Source organism: Malania oleifera, chromosome 3, assembly GCF_029873635.1.
Source record: "Malania oleifera isolate guangnan ecotype guangnan chromosome 3, ASM2987363v1, whole genome shotgun sequence".
Lineage (NCBI taxonomy): Eukaryota > Viridiplantae > Streptophyta > Magnoliopsida > Santalales > Ximeniaceae > Malania > Malania oleifera.
Genome location: NC_080419.1, coordinates 42751656 through 42759652, shown reverse-complemented (window position 1 = coordinate 42759652; position 7997 = coordinate 42751656).

The following is a 7997-nucleotide window of genomic DNA, read 5'->3' as shown; positions in this document are numbered from 1 at the left end:
CAAGATTAGCTTTCAGTGTTATGATTATTTTGGAATCATGATGAAACACCAAGATAATTATGTATATCAGTACTATATAGTATCAGACTCTGATGAATCAAGTCAGTAAATATACAGTTATCAGAGCATGGTACCATTGCTATTACAAGATCAGAGTGCAACCACACATCTTAGACAATGTGTGGAAGGTTTCCGTCTACCATGCTTGGAGGGATTGCGGACTCCCCAGAAGACTGGGTTGAGGTGGCCGGTTTGATGAGGTAGTTACCAGTTCCACGCCTATGAGAGGTTACACTTTGGCCAGACTGAGGGTTGGTAGAGTTACAGTTGACTTACCTGGTAGACCAAATAGGATTAAGTCCTACCTACTGGCCGCACAACCTTGTCATGGGAGGTTAAATCATGTAGTACAGTTTTCTAGGGTAAACATCTCAGTTATGTATATGTATCTAGATTTACAGAATATCAGCAGATATAGTATGATACTAGAAGTATGAAAAAGTAGAAAACTCAAATAATATAGTTATACCTTAAACTATGATAGATGCAAGTTATATTGTATATCATTTTATCAGTTTATACAGTTTCATATATTGTTAGTATAGTATTTATGAAACTCAGTTGTCACACACTAGTAATAGCATATTTCCTCTTACTGAGCGTTGTCTCATCCCAGTGATTTAATATTTTTCAAGTGATTCAGTTAGGCGAGCAGATCAGGCTTGTAGATAGAGAAGGCGAGTACACTACCCTATTTGCTGGGTAAGTGTATACAGGCGATAGTATTTTGAGTGGATGGTACTGGGGTGATGTGTATATATTTGTGTAAGGTTGGGATGAATTACTAAAATTCTGGTATTGTTTTATGGATGAACGGTTTTATGTATTTTCACTGCATAGGTGTGTAATATAAACAGGTTTCCTCAGTACTCACTTGGGGTCTGACATGTTATAGCAGATCATACAGGAGTGATATAATGTTATGTTTTGCAGTTTGTTCTATAAAAAAAAAAAAAAAAAGAAATGGTATTGATTTTTTGGGTTGTTACATTTTCACTTTCAACCTCTTGACATTGGACTCGAATAGTCTGTTTGGTTGCCGACATGTTTGGTGACTATTTGAAAATCAAGTAAGTGTAGACAACCAAACCATTTGTTTTCTAACTTTCCTATTTATTATATAAAATTGATTTGCCACTTCATTTTAATTTTGAAAAGATAAACAAAGGAAAAACTTTTGAAAAGAGATTTAAGTTCAAGAGCACCATTATGAATAAGGAGTGTCATTTATTTTGTTTGTCCCACGATGTGCTGGCTTTCATTGCTTTCTTCTTATTTTTTTGATTCCTTTTTAAACAATGAGCAGTCTGGTTTGATATGTCTGACTTTGTTATAGTTGTAGCATATGGGAGCATTTTATTTTTCTTTTCTTTTGCTTGACTCTCTCTTTTCAAATGCTGAGCCTTGGAACCTTTTATATGGTCTACTATTCTTTCTAAAGTACTTACTAAATTTTTGAATAAGCATAGCCATATCTTGTCCTGATTCTGGTTCACTACATTCACTAGAGGTGTTAGCAGACGTTTTTAAGGCAAATACCTTCTCTACTCCATTTTGTTCATTCAATCTCTCATTAATAGCCATCTCGCATGTGATAAGTGACCCTACCAGTTCATCTAGAGTCATTGCCTTGAAGTCTCTACCCTCAGCCATAGCAGTAACCTTTACTTCCCAAACTGGTGGCAATCCCTTAAGAATTTTCCTAATCATTTCATATGTGGGAAAAGTTTTTCCTAGTGCATGTAATGAGTTAGTGATGTGAGTGAAACGAGTGTACATGTTCTGTATTGATTCACTAGTGTTCATCCTAAATGCCTCGTACTCACTAGTTAACATGTCAATACTACTATCCTTAACATCTCTAGTGCCCTCATAAGTAACCTCTAATTTGTTCCATATTTCCTTTGTGGTTGTGCATGCCATAACCTTGTTGAATTCATTTGCATCAATTGCACAGTATAAATTATTCATAGCAGTTGCATTTACATTTACTACTTTTATGTCATCATCTGTGTATTCTTCCTCAGTCTTAGGTATTCTAGCCTCCTCTATAGTTTTCATGGGTATATAATTTCCTATAGAGACCACCACACCTTTCAATCAATGTTTTGAAGGTAAATTTGCATCCTTTGTTTCCAGAAAGTGTAGTTCACACCACTGAAAATAGGAGGACGTGTGGACGAGTGTCCCTCAGCAAAAGGGGTTACACTAACATGAACTATTATGATTTTTTTGTAGAAAAACGATTAAGTCTAAGCAACTAGGCTCTAATACCAATTGTTGACTTTAGTGTAATCCCAAGAAGGGGGTTGAATTGGATATTTAAAGATTTTCTTCCTAGGTCAACTAACTAGCAGTAGTATTTCACAAACCTAAAGTCAATCTAGAGCATGTATGAAATAAATAGATAAATGCAACTACAATTAATTTGCTAAAGATAAATTTAAACAAGAAAGCACAATATAGTAGAGCAGATAAAGTAAAGATGACACCAAATGTGTTATCGAGGTTTGGCAAATGTGTCTACGTCCCCGCCTCTAGTTTGCAAGCCTTATGATTCCACTAAAGCTTACTTGCGGGTGGAGCACTATGATTCCACTAAAGCTTACTTGCGGGTGGAGCGATACCGAATACAAGACCATTTCCTTACTGGGCAAGGGAAACCCCAGCTCAGATTAACAAGGCTGACCTCAACCTTTACAACCAATCCTTATGGGCTAGATCAACACCCCCTCAGGCCATGCCTGGAATACAACTAATAATGAAAAATAAATTTTTGTGAACAATATACATGCTTCTCCAATAAGCAGATATGTACCAATACAATCAACACAATTAATTATACTTCAATATGATAGACATTATAAGCTCAATGAAGTTTATGTGGAAACTCTCAAGTGTATACAACATTAACAATTAATATGTGAGAGAGTGTTGTGAATGAATCTTTGAGTTTATATACATATATATATATATATATATATATATATATATATATATCAATCACAAGAATAATTTCAAAGATCTTAAGAACATAAGCAAATATCTCTAAAATAATTTTTGAGTATCAAGTATAAGAGATATTTGAATTTCTAGTTTGTCAAAAATATTTTACTAAAAGCACAAGACAAGCTCCTTGCAATAAGAATGTAAGACTCACAAGTTCAAGAAAGTCTTCCCAAAAGAAATTTATGAACTAAATCACAAGGGAAAACTTTTAGCTTACTCTCAAGAAAATCAATATCAAACAAGAATATGCAACGAGAGTGCAAGCTTCAAAACTCGGTATATAAATCCTGAAGAAAAAAAAGTTCTATTAATCTACAAATGCAATGTCTTTGCAAATGAGAAAGATAAACTTAAAGCACTCTTACTAAAAAGATTGTGCAACAAGAATGAGTAAGAGTATATCAATATAGGCTTGTATGGATAAGTGTATGAAGAAATAGTTCACAGAATTTCAAAGGATTTTTCTTAATCAAGATTTGCTAATTGAATACTAATTAAGACAAATGAGGGAGTATATATAGACAACCATTAAAAATTAACCGTTGGGGACACGAAGGTCCTTTTGAAAAAAATATTAATGGTGTTTAATTAAAATTAATCTCATTTATTTGCGGTAAAAAAATACTCTAAACCGAGAGTTTCGGTCGGCCAAGGACAAGGTTCGGTCGACCACTTTTATAAGTTTGGTTGACCAGGGCAAATTTGAACTATAGATTTGGTCGACCATATCAGGGCGGTTATGAACCCTTCGTGGGTTTTGTTGACCAAGGCAAAGATGTGGTCGGCTATTCATATAGCTTCGATTGACCATATCAAATTTGAACTACATGGTTCGATCGACCAAGTAGTTGGGGTGTCAGTGGTTCATGGTTCGGTCAACCTAGGACGGTGCGTTCAATTCAGTAAGGTCGACTAAGCAAAGTCAACATGTTGACTTCTGATCAGTTCGGTCAACCGAGGCATTTATACTGCCAAGGGTTCAATCAACCAAGACCACTAAATTTGTTCTTTTAAGTCCTGTTTTGGTCTCTATGCTTCATCAACTCAGTGTGAATAAGTATAAAGTATTTAAGTTATATGGGTATTGGTCCCTACGATCATACTATGGCCTCTTTGAGCTTATGCATCCTATCATGCATGTAATGCAGTTATTACAAACATATTTTTACTGACCATCAAATTTAAATTGCAGTTACAAGAATGAAAAACGGTCTTCATATCATTTGCTTCATCAATAGCCATCTTATGGAGTGAGCATTAAGTTCTCTATGACAACCACCGTATCCTTACCCTTGCGTGCAGAGAATGGTCCAATTAACAAACTCAAGGCACAGGTAAGATACAAATATATTTGTCATTATCAAAATGGGAAATGACCTATAAGGTCAACATTCTCTCCCTTTTTGATGATGACAAATACTTTAAGCAAATATGGGTATAGCCATGAAAGGCTCCCCCTGAGAATATGCATAGTAAAAATTTATAATAAAGCTCAAGCATATGTGGAAGGAAGACACCCAAATAATCCATCATGCAGTTATAGCACAACCCAATTTGATTTATTTGATTTACCTAGTTTTACAAACTTCTCCCTTTTTTGGCATTAACAAAAGGGCTAAGATAAGTTTTGAAAGAAACCTTAGATAAAGGCTTATAAGCATGCAGTGGATAATAGTCATTCAAATACAAGATTTAGTTTTGGGAAAATTTTAGAAATTTCGGTAGCATGCGTTTGAAAGTAGAGCATTTCCCAAAAAAAATTTGTATATCAAAGACCTGATTAATTTCAACAAATAGTTTACAATATTCCACATCAATCAACTCAAGCAATCCAGTAGGGATCAAAGCAGGTCATATAATAAGTATATTACTTCCAACATCCAAAAGATAGTGTAGTCATGCAGTACAAAATGGATAAAAAAAAGTGATCTCACAAAGTATGAAGTGTATTAATAATTGATGTGAGAGAATGTTTAAATTTTCAGAGCTATAGTTTTCTAAGTTAAGTAGCTCCCCCTCAGTTTATGCACTCAATCATACTTCTAGATGGCATCTCTACTGTGCATCAAGCCTAATTCACGCCTAATCTGTATAAATCTATCCTCTTGAAGAAGTTTTGTGAAAATATTAGTGAACTGCTCATTAGTGCACATGAACTCAAGTGCCACATCCCCCTTTTGCACCAAACAATATCCCAATCAAAATAAAAGCGTGTATGTAAATCAATCACAACAATGTATATATATATACTTAAAGCGTACACAATAAATAATAAACAATCATACACGTGTGGAAATGTAAAGAGAGAAGGGATAGAGAGAATAACAATAGATTTTAATGAGGTTCAGCTATCCTCGTCTACGTCTTTAGCTTGGGCAAACCACTCAAGGATTTCCACTATACCGCTCCTTCAAAATCGGGCGGAGCTACCCGTTACACCGGTCCTTATAGGCGGACCAACCTCTCCAAACAATACCCCACACTCGGTCCACTCCTTCAATAGGGTAGAGCCCCCCTCTCTGAGCTATATCCCCTCGTTTGGTCCGCTTCTTCTAGGTGGAGCTACCTCTCTAAGTGATGTACCTTCACTTGGCACAGTTCACAACCTGAACCACAAAGGCAATGAATTTGAAATAAATGTTTGTACAAGAGATGCTTCTTCAAAAGCTAATTTGTATAATTGAAAAACTAGATGAACTCTTAAATGATTTTAAATTTGAAGCTCAACAGAGTTTGTGATGGAAATTATTTGCTCAAACGAACTTTGAAATATCAAATAAAGAAGAGCTTTGATGTATAAAATTGTGAGTATAAAACAATGCTCAAAGCTTTCAAGAAGCCCTCAAAAGTTTTCTCCAAAAAATATTTTCAAGATAAAAGTAGATGGAGAATGTGGAAAATGATTTCTTCAAGATTGACCTTTGAAATATCAAATTGTAGAAAGTCTTTCAAGCAACATATATAAATGTGAATATATACTCAAGCTTTCAAGATTACCTCAAGAATAAGAAGCCTTTGAAGCAAAAATATATATGAGTGGATATATGCTCCAAGCTTCCTTTGAATAACTCAAAAGATTTTCCTCCAAAAGAGTTTACAAATATAAAGTAAGAGAAATAGAGAATTTGATCTTAAAAAAGGGTATAAAAAATGTTTGGGAGGCAAAGCATATGCAAGTGTGCTCCCAATAAGTTTTTTCCAACATTTCTCAAGTGTTTTAGCTTGTATTTATAGGCCAAAAACCCCTTGTAACCTTTATATAGCCATTGAGACCTTAAAATATTTTTTTATTTTGAAAACTAACCTTATTTTGGTTGTTGGGGAGCTTTCCAAAGAGGTCCAGTCAACTAGGGTGAAGATTTGATTGACTGGGGCTTCAAATCCGCGAGTCCCGATCGACTGGAGTTAAGATCCAGTCGGCTAGACTCAGGTTTTTGCTGCGGACACCCTTCGGATTTTTGGGCATAACATTTTCTATACAACTCCAAATTTGGTGCTCTTAGTATCAAAAAAAAGCTAAGAGAAAATCCCAAAGCTTTCATGTTGAACAGCTTTTAATATAAGAAGTGATTTATTAAGAATATCGCTCATCAATTAGACGGAATAAACATGAAGAGAATTTTTCTACTGTGGATACCTTAAATATTTTTGGCATTACTTTTTCTAGAAAACTCCAAATGGGATGTTCTTGATATCAAAATAAAACTAAGAGAAAATCCATCAATTTTCATATTGAACATATTTTAATGAGAACTGATTGATTGAGAAAATTACTCATCAATGCGACGGCAGAAACATGAGAGGGATTTTTAAAAACTTTTTTTGGAGTTTTTCACTTGAAATAATTTTTGCACATTTGTAAAATGATTTTCCATCAAATATAGAGGACCTAAGGTCAATCTAAAATCATATGAGAGCTTCAATTCAAATCAAATAAGACATGCATGAACAATTGGAAACCTACAAGCATTACAATTGAAAAATACAGGTCTTCAAACTTTGCTCTTTGGTATTCCATGAAATTGCCAAATGATGTGCTCGAATTAGGTGCTTCATGGCTTCCATTTTGCATTAGCCATCTGTGCTTTCTATAACTTAACCCTCTTTATAAATTGGACACACAAATGAGATGCTCTGATCTGTCATTATCAAAATGGGATAGAACTCAAAAAGTCAACAAAAACAATAACACGAAGAAATTAAGTGGTTCGGCAGTACCTACATCCACTGGAGCAAACAGCGGTGATTTTTTACTATCTTCTATCAAAATACATATGGATTTCAATATACAACATGTATATGTAACCTTCCCAAAGGTTTCCCTCGAAAACCCAACTTATACAACTTCCCAATTCAATATTTGAAAACCACCACTGAGTAACTGAGCAAAACTGTCGACGGTTTAAAGTCAAGACCAAACTGTCGATGTAACACTGCATAATAGTCGAATTTTTCTTCTAAATCTGACAAAACCATACATGATTTTAGGCAAACCATCAATGGCTTAGTCCTGCAAACCAGCTTTTCTGTTTTCCACCATGTTTTCTTTGTATATGCATTCCACTCAACATATGACCCACATATTACAATACATCATTCTTTAATTAAGTTATTATGTACAAAACAACTTGTCAATAGAAAATTAAAGAGGAAATATTTATTTTCAGCAATGGATGAGCTGCCCATACAAATGCAATAAACTACTCAATTATATTACTAGAAAAATTCACAAACTCCATTTGCAACTCTTGGACAGTCTCAATGTCTTTGACAATCTAATTACTCACACCATAATGTCGCAACAAATTTCCCTAACAAATATATGGAAAGCATTTCAAATAAAACAACAAAAGCATGATCCGGCAAGGCATTTGAGCAAGCAACCAAAGTTCATCCAGTTCATTATTATTTTTTTCATAAAATAAATT